We start from the raw sequence: 10,155 nt of genomic DNA on the forward strand, positions 1-10,155 counted from the left end.
AGTGAAAAACATATTTTCCCCCTACACCATTCCTGATGGGAGTTGTCTGTCTCTTTCTCACTGCAATGCAATGTTCCCCCTCAAACCTCCCCTCTGTGTTAACTACCTGCTTGTCTTTTATTTACTGAGTTACAGGTGCTGATCCATTTGCTGGCTCCCCATGGTTTTACAGACCCTGCATTAATTGTGCTGAAGACATCTTGGAGACTTAATGTCTGGATCCCGCTCACTTGGAGACTTGAAGTCTGGACCCTACTCACACCTACCCCCAAAACCTCCGGATTCCCCCATATCAAAGCCCATTCCTGTTTCCTCTGTAAAAATAACACAGCCCACCTGAAAACTGTATAAAAACCCCTTGATTTCAGACTTTGGGGTTCGCAACCTCTGCTCTGCTCTGAGCACGTTTCGAACCTCTGATCGATCAGATTAAACTTGGAACTTGCCTGCAATTTGCTGAGCACGTGCCTTTTTCACTATTCTGTGCTGGGCAACTGGGGGGTCGGGTCGTCCGGATTTTTCACATTAAGTCCATCCTTGGGAACAGACCCCAAATGGGGTTAGGTGCGTTACATGCAATATAATTTGTAAAAACTATGCAATTACAAAAGTACTGATCAATTCTGTAAATTTTTTTTTTTTTTTTGAAGCTGGCTCCAGGTCTAAAGGGCATAAAAAGGCTGAGTTTGAGGAGCTCACAGTAGAGCTTGCCTCAGACATGCTTCAGACACGGTTACCAGTACTTGCATGAACACCAGACTGTTTAAGGAAGTTAACTTAGAAAAGACTTTTCTTTTTCATTTGTCTGGGAGGGAGGGGGAATCACCCTGGCTGTACTCAGAAAATAATCCTGGCTCTGTTTAGGGATCACTCCTGACAGCATTTGGGGAACCAGGTGGAGTATTAGGGAATTCACCCTGGTTGGCAGTATGCAAGGCAAATTCCTCGCTCACTGTACTATCTCTCCAATCTCAGAAAAGACCATCAATAGCAACTTTTAAGTCAGTGTGCTCAGGCCTTGATGCACTCTCTTTCATCATCTTTTACTCTGCTTTCTTCAGAGAAATCCTGGACATTAGGACACATCAATCTTTCTCAGAGGCAATTTCCTTTAAGCAGGGAACTTTTTTGGTGGGGCTTTCTTTATGTCCTTGACCTCCAGACATAGATATATCTGGGAAGGATACTATAGCTGCTAGTATTTTATACAACACCATCATTGTTATTTTTGGGAGGTGGATGATACCCTCAAACCAGGGTTTCCTGCTGGCTCTGTGCTCAGGGATCACTACTGGTAGTGCTTAGAGCAGGGATCTCAAACTCAATTTACCTGGGGGCTGCAGGAGGCAAAGTTGGGGTGAGGCAGGGCCACATAAGGGATTTCGCTTACCGAATATTCTCAATAAAAATCGCATTAGTAAGAAAAAAATTGCAAAAAATCGCATTAAACATTTGTATACCCCGAAGGGAACTGCTTGGGGTATGCGAATGTTTAATGCGATTTTTTTCTTACTAATGCGATTTTTATTGCGATTATTCGGTAAGCGAATAATCGCAAATACTGCAATATTTGAAGGCTGGGTGCGGGCCACACAGTGTTGTACGGAGGGCTGCAAACTGCCCGCAGGCCATGAGTTTGAGACCCCTGGCTTAGAGGATCATATGCTATGCTAGGGATAGACCCAAGAGAGATACATAACAAGGCTAGCATCTTACTCACTATAGTTATCTTTCTGTCCCTTCACTTATCCTGATTTATAGATGAAGTTCAAGACCAAAATTAAGGTACACTGATCAACTTTAAGATATTGGTTACTTAAAAGGGAGTACTAGAGGCACTTTTTGAGAAATTGACAGAGGCTGAGAGTCTGATTCATCCCAAACTCCAACTCCCTGCACAGCCCTGCTAACTTGCATTAAAGTTTGGTTTGCATGGGTGTGTGTGGTGGATGTGGCACATCAACTCTCCAGTCAAGAGAACACAGTTGCAAATCACGGTAAGAATAACATACAAAGCAATTATGCAATTCTCTGCAACTTGGATGGAACTGGAAGATAACATGTTAAATAAAGTGATCCAGACAAAAACATGATGATATCATTTATATGTGGTATTTATTAAGTAAGCCAGAAGAGTGACAAAAATAGGATGATATCACTTATATAAGGTATTTGGAATAACTGCATAAAGAGTGCAATGGTTTAAATGGGGGTCATTAAGAACCCTTTTAGCCCCACTGTATAGAGAGGAGAAGATAAAAAATTGAGTAGAGGAAGAAAAAGACAAATATGTTATGATGGCAGGCTGGGGTGGGTAGTAATGGTGGCATGGTGAGATGGAGGTTGACACAGGTGGTGGGATTGGCGCTGAAACACCGTATGTCTAAAACTCTATGAATAATTTTGTAAATGACATCTGTCAAGAAAATGGCCAAAAAGAAACTCTGAAAGACCATCCTTTCATAAAAATAATGAAAATACTAACAATTGTTTTAATATACTTTATTTTAGAATTGTGCAAATTAGAGGCTTGCAGAAAACCAAGGAACTTTTGGTGTAGAAAAATAGATGAATCTTGTAAAGTGCAGTGAGTTTTATACAGTGTGCTAAATATTCCCAATCCTTAATTCCCACTTTCTAATTTCATGTCTTCCATTAAAAGTGACAGTCCAGAGGCCAGAGTGATAGCAGAGTGGGTAGGGGTATGCCTTTCACACAGCTGACCCAGGTAGAGTACAGAGACAGGAGTAAGCCCTGAGCACCACTAGGTGTCACCCCAAACAAAAACAAAAACAAACAAACAAAAGACAGTTCATAGTTTTATAGTTCTAGTAATGGGGAAGCAAACAATGTTGGAGAATTTTCAAATCTTAACTCATTCAACTCTTTTTATTTTATCTGTCTGGTCTTCCCTGAAATTCTCCATTTGCAAGATTTATCCTTATGTGACCTCAATTCAAAAACTGCTAAATCTCTTCCTGAGAGCATTTATCAAATGCATTTCTACTACAGCTTCCTACTACAGGCTTTGGGAAACAGTTGGGGCAAAAGATTGCTAACAGGGGCCGGAGAGACAGCATGGAGGTAGGGCGTTTGCCTTGTATGCAGAAGGACAGTGGTGGTTCGAATCCCGGCATCCCATATGGTCCCTGAGCCTGCCGGGAGTGATTTCTGAGTGTAGAACCAGGAGTAACTCCTGAGTGCTTCCGGGTGTGACCCAAAACCCAATATATATAGCTAACAAAAAATCTTAAAAGAGAAAATTAAAAAGGGGCCCAAGTGATAGTACAGTGGGTAGGGTGCTTCAAACTGTCATCCTGGGCTTGATCCCTGATGCCTAATATGGTCCTTTGTGCCCCATCATAAGTGATCCCTGAGTAGAGAACCAGGAATAAGCACTATCAGGTGTTATTTCCCCATTAAAGAAAAAAAAGAAAGGAAGAAGAAAAACTGATAGATGGGTCAAAAAAGCTGACATAATAGAGACAATCTAGGAAGTCAAACATTTTGGGCTAAGAAAGTCCTAAGATTTTATTTCTTTTTTGTTTGTTTTCTTTTGTTTTGGGGCCAAACCTGGAGGTGTTAAAGGCTTATTCCTGTCTTAGAGCTTAGGGGTCACTTTTGGTGGGCTCTGGGGACCAGATGGGGTGCTGAGGATTGAACCTACCTTGGTGACTTGCTTGGCAAATGTGCTTCCCCACTATACTGTCTCTCCAGCTCCAAATTCTGATTTTAGGGCTTGTGTAACATCTGACTTTCAGTGCTTATGTAAACAGGAAATGAAAGCTAAGGTAGTGTGTGTGTGTGTGTGTGTGTGTGTGTTTGTGTGCGTGTAAATTCCCTGGTTAAATGTTCAAAGTATGCCCCAGAGTCCTCAGTAAAAGTTGAGTAATTTCTTGTTTTTAGGCATTCAAGAAAATTCTGTTTAATCATTAGTGGGTTACTAAACTAACCAAGTAGACATTTCGGTGGCAAATGACAGGACTACATTTTAATATTTGACATGCCCAGTTTTCAATAAAAAATTAAGAGATACACAAAGAAATAAATCCCCCCTTGTCCACACATACATATGCCTACACATATTTTCCCCCTTCCCACACATACACAAGAACAATCAATAGAAATTGTAAATGAGAAAGTGCAAATGTTAAATTAATTTAAAACAGACTTTAAGTCAGCTATTTTTTTCTTTTTGGCTTTTGAGTCATACCCAGCAGGGCACAGGAGTTACTCCTGGCTCTGCACTCAGACGCTGTTCAGAAGCAGGCTTGGGGAAACATATGGGATGCCGGGATTCGAACTGGGGTCTGTCCTGTGTTGGCCTCATGCAAGGCAAAAGCCTTACCACTGTGCTATCACTCCAGTCCCTAAGTCAGCTATTTTAAATTCGCTTAAATAACTAAAGGAAACCACAAAGAAAAGGATAAAGAAAATTAAAAAGCAATGTCTTATCAAATGAAGACTTATAGTGGAGAGATAAAGTTATAAAAGGTGATCAAATAGAAATTTAGGAGTTGAAAATATTAAATTTATAGCTAAAGAAGTTTACTTTAAAAAACAATAAAAATCTCAAGTCAAAAATAATAAACTGAGCCTTAATAAACTAGGATGAGATGAGAAAAGTAACCCAAAGTAAGACAAGGAAGGAGTGGTAATAAAAAAAATGAGAGAAGACAGAAAAAATCAATAACTCCAAAGTTAGTTCTTTGGTGAGGTCAGCAAAATCAGCAGACCTTTAGCTGGATTGATCATGTGGAAAAAAAGGCTACTCAAATGCTCAAAATTAGAAATAAAGAAGTGGCTGTATTTAGGGAAATTGAAAAGTTTTTAATGGAATACTATAAATTATGCCATCTATGATAGTATGGTGTGTTTGTGTTTGTGTATGGAGATAGTTTTTATTGAAATATCCTAGAGTAAAGAGAGAGTATATGTTCAAGAGAGAACATAGATTTCTTTTTTCTTTTCTTTTATTCTTTTCTTTCTTTCTTTCTTTCTTTCTTTTTTTTTTTTTGGTCACACCCAGCAACCCTCAGGGGTTCCTCCTGGCTCTACGCTCAGAAATCGCTTCTGGCTGGCTCGGGGGACCATATGGAATGCCGGGATTCGAACCACCGTCCTTCTGCATTCAAGGCCAATCCCTACTCCATGCTATCTCTCTGGCCCAGAACATAGATTTCTTAAGAGTGGAAGAGGCAAAAAGAAACATTGAGGCAGACAAGAGTGCTATGTGTTCAAGGGGAACATGACTCAAAGAGAAGCCTATAATAGCATGTTTTAGAAGAAATATTTAGAGGAACATATAAATATATATATATATATATATATATATATATATATATATATTTCTCATATATATTTGGCTTTCATCTACAGTTCCTGATTCACAGTTCCTTAAAGTCTTGTGATTTCCTACACATTGAATATGATAAAGGTGACTTTTTTTTAGGTGAATAGAATGACTTTGGGGAAGCACTCAAGATAGGAGCTAGTTGCTAGTGAAATCAGCCACATGATGGAAGATTAGATCTTCCAGTCCTATATCACCAGACTTCTCCGGAAGAAAGAAGGGCTGGAGATTGGATTTAGTGATTAATCATTTGGGCCTATGCAATGACGTCTCCATTAAAGCTCAAAAAAAAGGCTCAGATTTGTAAAGAATAGCATATGTTCTTAGGACTTAAAGCCTACTTTCTTTCCCTATATTTTGCCATATGTGTCTGTTCTATCTGTTTAATCCTAAGCAATATTCTTTGTAAAAATAGACAATCTAGCGAGTCAATTAAGTTTCCTTAATTTTGTGAGTTGTTTCATCAAATGAATAAAATCAGTCAGTCAAAGGCTAGCACCTGAAGTGTAAGGAAACAGTTATGGAACCCTCGGACAAGTAATAGATAAGTCATTTACAGGTAACAGAATGAGATTGACATCAAAGGTAAAGTTTGGTTTGGGAGAACTGAGTTTGTAACCTGCAGACAAAAGTTGGAGCAGGGGTAAATTTTTGAGAATTTTTTTTTTTTTATCATCAGTAAAAATGGGATAGGGGAAGAAAACTTTTTTTTAAATTATGAAATGCCCTGCAATGGCCCCCACCCATTTACATTCCAACTCCTTTCTGAGATCATTCTAGTAATATATTCCAACCACTAACAATTGGGAGACCAAACCAGGCATCTTCGTAACCACATATCTTATGAATGATGAATTGTTATTTCCTAATTTGCATTTCCTAACACCTAGTATGCTCCCTTTCTCAAGTACAAGATCTTAGTTTAAATGCATTTTTTTCTTGTTCTGCAAGAAGGATTCTGGAAATTGTGATGAGTCTATTTAAATAATTTTCCATTTGACAAAATGATGCAAACAAAGGGAGAAATAAAGAAGCTACTGGCTAAGCAGAACTGTTAGTGTTTTCCTCCAGGCAGTCCTAAGCTATAGACACTAGAAAATAAAGTTCTCTTTTAATGTTATCAGTAATATTTTATTTTAATCAGTCTATGAAACCTGAGGTGATCTCCAAGTAAATAGTATCAGAGTTGAGCTAAATTAGCAGATATTCTGCTAGTGTCTAAAAATTGCTTGTTGGTATAGGGAAGCCTACACATACACACATATTAAAACACACATATGTACGCACACATTCATACTTACACATACTTTGGAGTTAGTTTCAGAAACCCAAAACACTAACAAATTAAATATTCTAGCTAAAATTAAAAAAATTCCCAAGAACACCAAAAATACCAAAAAACGACTCAAGAAGAAACAGAAAATACAAATAGTATAGGAACAACTGATATACTTATTTGATAACAAAAGAAACTTCTAAAAAACGGACCAGGTGATTTCTATTTGTGTTTTGATTCACAACAGGCCATATTTTGTGTTCAGAGATAACTCCTGGCAGACCCAGAAACCATATAGGTTGCTGGGGTTGAAAGAGAATGGGTTGAGTACAAAATAAGGCATTTACTGGCTATACTATCTCTTTAGTTCCTAGATGATTTTATTACTAATTTCTATTAAACATTTGAGTATAAATAAATCTATTTTTCACAAAATCTTATTAATAATCATTCAGAAGGGGATAATTGTTACTTAATTCTGTGGTACCAGTATTACTATTATAATAAAACTAGAAAAAAGATATTGCAAAAACAAATAAACATAAAAAAACTATAGGGACATAAGATCTATTCCCAGAAGTGTATTTTAGATGTTATCCTCACTTGTGCTCAGGGGACAAAGCATTATCAAAGGAGTACAAGGTTTTTTGAGGGGGTGGTGAAATGCCTTAAATTAATAATTTTGCAAGTGGTCAAAAGTGCCAAAAGTCAATGAAATGTACAGTTTAGTGATTTTAAGAATGAGGGATATAACTTAAAAAATAGGCCTTGTACCTTGCAAGCACAAGACCCCAAATTTGATCTCCGAATTTAATATTCTAGTTTCATCACAGCCTCAAGTGCTGAACTGTTCATGCTCCATCTCAGCAAGCTCCATTGTAGAGATGGCCCTGAGTACCCTCCTGAGCAATGAGGGATACTACTGAGAATTCTGTGAAGTAGGTGGTATAAACACAAGAATCTAGCAACCCTATTCTACTCTCTCCATGCATAGGCTTGGCCTATGGCAGGGGTGATTTCAGTGAATCATGGTTCCATATTCTGTATGTCTCTGAGCTAGAGTAGGCCAATCACCTGAACTCACATTTCTAAGTCCCAAGCTAAATTTAGAGGACACGCTCTACACAGGTTGGGTCCTTGGCAAGGAGAAGAAATTCCCTGGGTATTAGTATTTTTCCTATAGAGCCATGGTTATAATCTCTGGTTGAGAAAAAGATGTGGGTGATTGGAAGTTGGTAAGACAATAAATAGTGTAGACTTTTTCTGTTTCTTTCTTTCTTTCTTTCTTTCTTTCTTTCTTTCTTTCTTTCTTTCTTTCTTTCTTTCTTTCTTTCTTTCTTTCTTTCTTTCTTTCTTTCTTTCTTTCTTTCTTTCTTTCTTTCTTTCTTTCTTTCTTTCTTTCTTTCTTTCTTTCTTTCTTTCTTTCTTTCTTTCTTTCTTTCTTTCTTTCTTTCTTTCTTTCTTTCTTTCTTTCTTTTCTTCTTTCTTTCTTTCTTTCTTTCTTTCTTTCTTTCTTTCTTTCTTTCTTTCTTTCTCTCTCTCTTTCTGTTGTTTTGGGCCATACCCAATGGTACTCAGGCATTATTCCTGGCTCTTCATTCAGAATCACTTCTGGCAAATTTGGGGAACCATATGGGGTGTCGGGAATCAAACTGGGGTTGACTACATGAAGGCAAACACTCTACCACTATGCTATTGTTCCAGCCAATCCTGTTCTTTCTGACTCCAAATGTCTGGAAGTTCAACCTCTTTTCCTGTTTTTCTGGCTATGTTGGATGCCTCCTAAGCAGCCTCCCTCAATATTTCTCTCCTTGCAGCCTTTTCTCTACACAGCACCTGCATGTGCAAACCCAAAGTCCTCTCAAAGTACTTCTGTGAGTCCTCATTGGCTTCCTTCTGTTCTTGCTGCTCAGCTCCTGTTGGAGAGCTCAGAAGTTAGGCATTTGGCAGGGAGGCCTACTGAAGGCCAATATGAGTGATTGGCAGGTTCTTTGCAAAGATCCTGGTGTAGACTGGCAGGTATGTGGGGAGAACTAGGATCTAAGTTGGAGAGTTGCTTTGTCATCTTGATAGGCGGCAATGGACAAGGAGAGGGACTAAAGAGTAAAAGCAGAATAAAGATGAAACTCTTTTGCATCCAGGACAGAAAAAAGTTCAGCCAGTTCAAAGGTTGGCTTTAATATCTTTCGCTTGGCAACTTAATTCATCCTGGTATGTGAAGAGATAGTAGACCTGGCACTGACATTGAGGAGGGTAGGAAACTTTAAAGGAGGGTGTAAAACACTTCACAACTAACTCATAGCATCCACATGAGCAGGGAAATAGACCAGAAGAAAAGAATGGAAGATTTCTTTCTTTCTTTCCTTTCTTTTTTCTTTCTTTTTCTTTCTTTCTTTCTTTCTTTCTTTCTTTCTTTCTTTCTTTCTTTCTTTCTTTCTTTCTTTCTTTCTTTCTTTCTTTCTTTCTTTCTTTCTTTCTTTCTTTCTTTCTTTCTTTCTTTCTTTCTTTCTTTCTTTCTTTCTTTCTTTCTTTCTTTCTTTCTTTCTTTTTTTCTTTCTTTTTGTTGTTTGTTTGTTTTGTTTTTTGGGCCACACCCAGTGATGCTCAGGGGTTATTCTTGGCTATGTGCTCAGAAATTGCTCCTGGCTTGGGGTACTATATGGGACGCCGGGGATTGAATTTAGGTCTGTCCTGGGTCAGCCACATGCAATGCAAATGCCCTACGGCTGTGCTATTGCTCTGGCCCATTCTTTCTTTTTTAATTGTGGTTTTTTCCCCCCAACTCTAAAAGGATCTATGTTACTTTAAATCCCAACATGGTGTTTTTCAAAGGCTTCTTCTGTTCCTATGCAATTCAGCAGCTAGCCTTTCTCAGATTCAGTAATCCACTGAAGCCCCTTAAGAACTGAGACAGATTGGTCCTTTCTCCCAGCTTCTCACTCTGAACCATGGACCACCTAAACTGAACACCCTTCTGAGGAATAAGGGAAACTGTGCCCGGATCTGGAGAAGCTCAAGGTGATATTGCTAGGGAACAGATATAACTGAAGCTTCATTCAATAAATAGCTTTACTTCTGTGGCGTGTCAGGGCTGAGCTGCACCAGAAGGGGGAGCACTGGTAGTAGGGGGTGACAGCTCCTTAGGAGTAATTCTTCCATCTCACTGATCACAGGGTCTTTCCTAGGTCTTCTGTCATCAGCTGGTTATGTCTTCCAACAGGCTCAAGCAGGGCAGGAGGATTGGGGAGTAAAAAGAGAATGGAACCAAGGGCTAAATACACCAGGATCATGAGAGGATTCTGCTGTTTGGGGTTCCTAGGGTGTCCTAAACTCTAATTATAGTGAGTCCCTTTGTCTGGGCTACCATGATGCCTGTTACCTGGATTTGGGATGTCACCTTGCCCTCCACCACTGCTCCCCACTTCTGAATGCTGCCTTCCAGTCTCTAAACCTTTTTCTCCAATAAAACATCTTTTATTTTTGTTTTGTTTGGGGGACACCCTCCCCCCAAACCCTGGCAACGCTC

Source organism: Suncus etruscus, chromosome 5, assembly GCF_024139225.1.
Source record: "Suncus etruscus isolate mSunEtr1 chromosome 5, mSunEtr1.pri.cur, whole genome shotgun sequence".
NCBI classification, from domain to species: Eukaryota; Metazoa; Chordata; class Mammalia; order Eulipotyphla; family Soricidae; genus Suncus; species Suncus etruscus.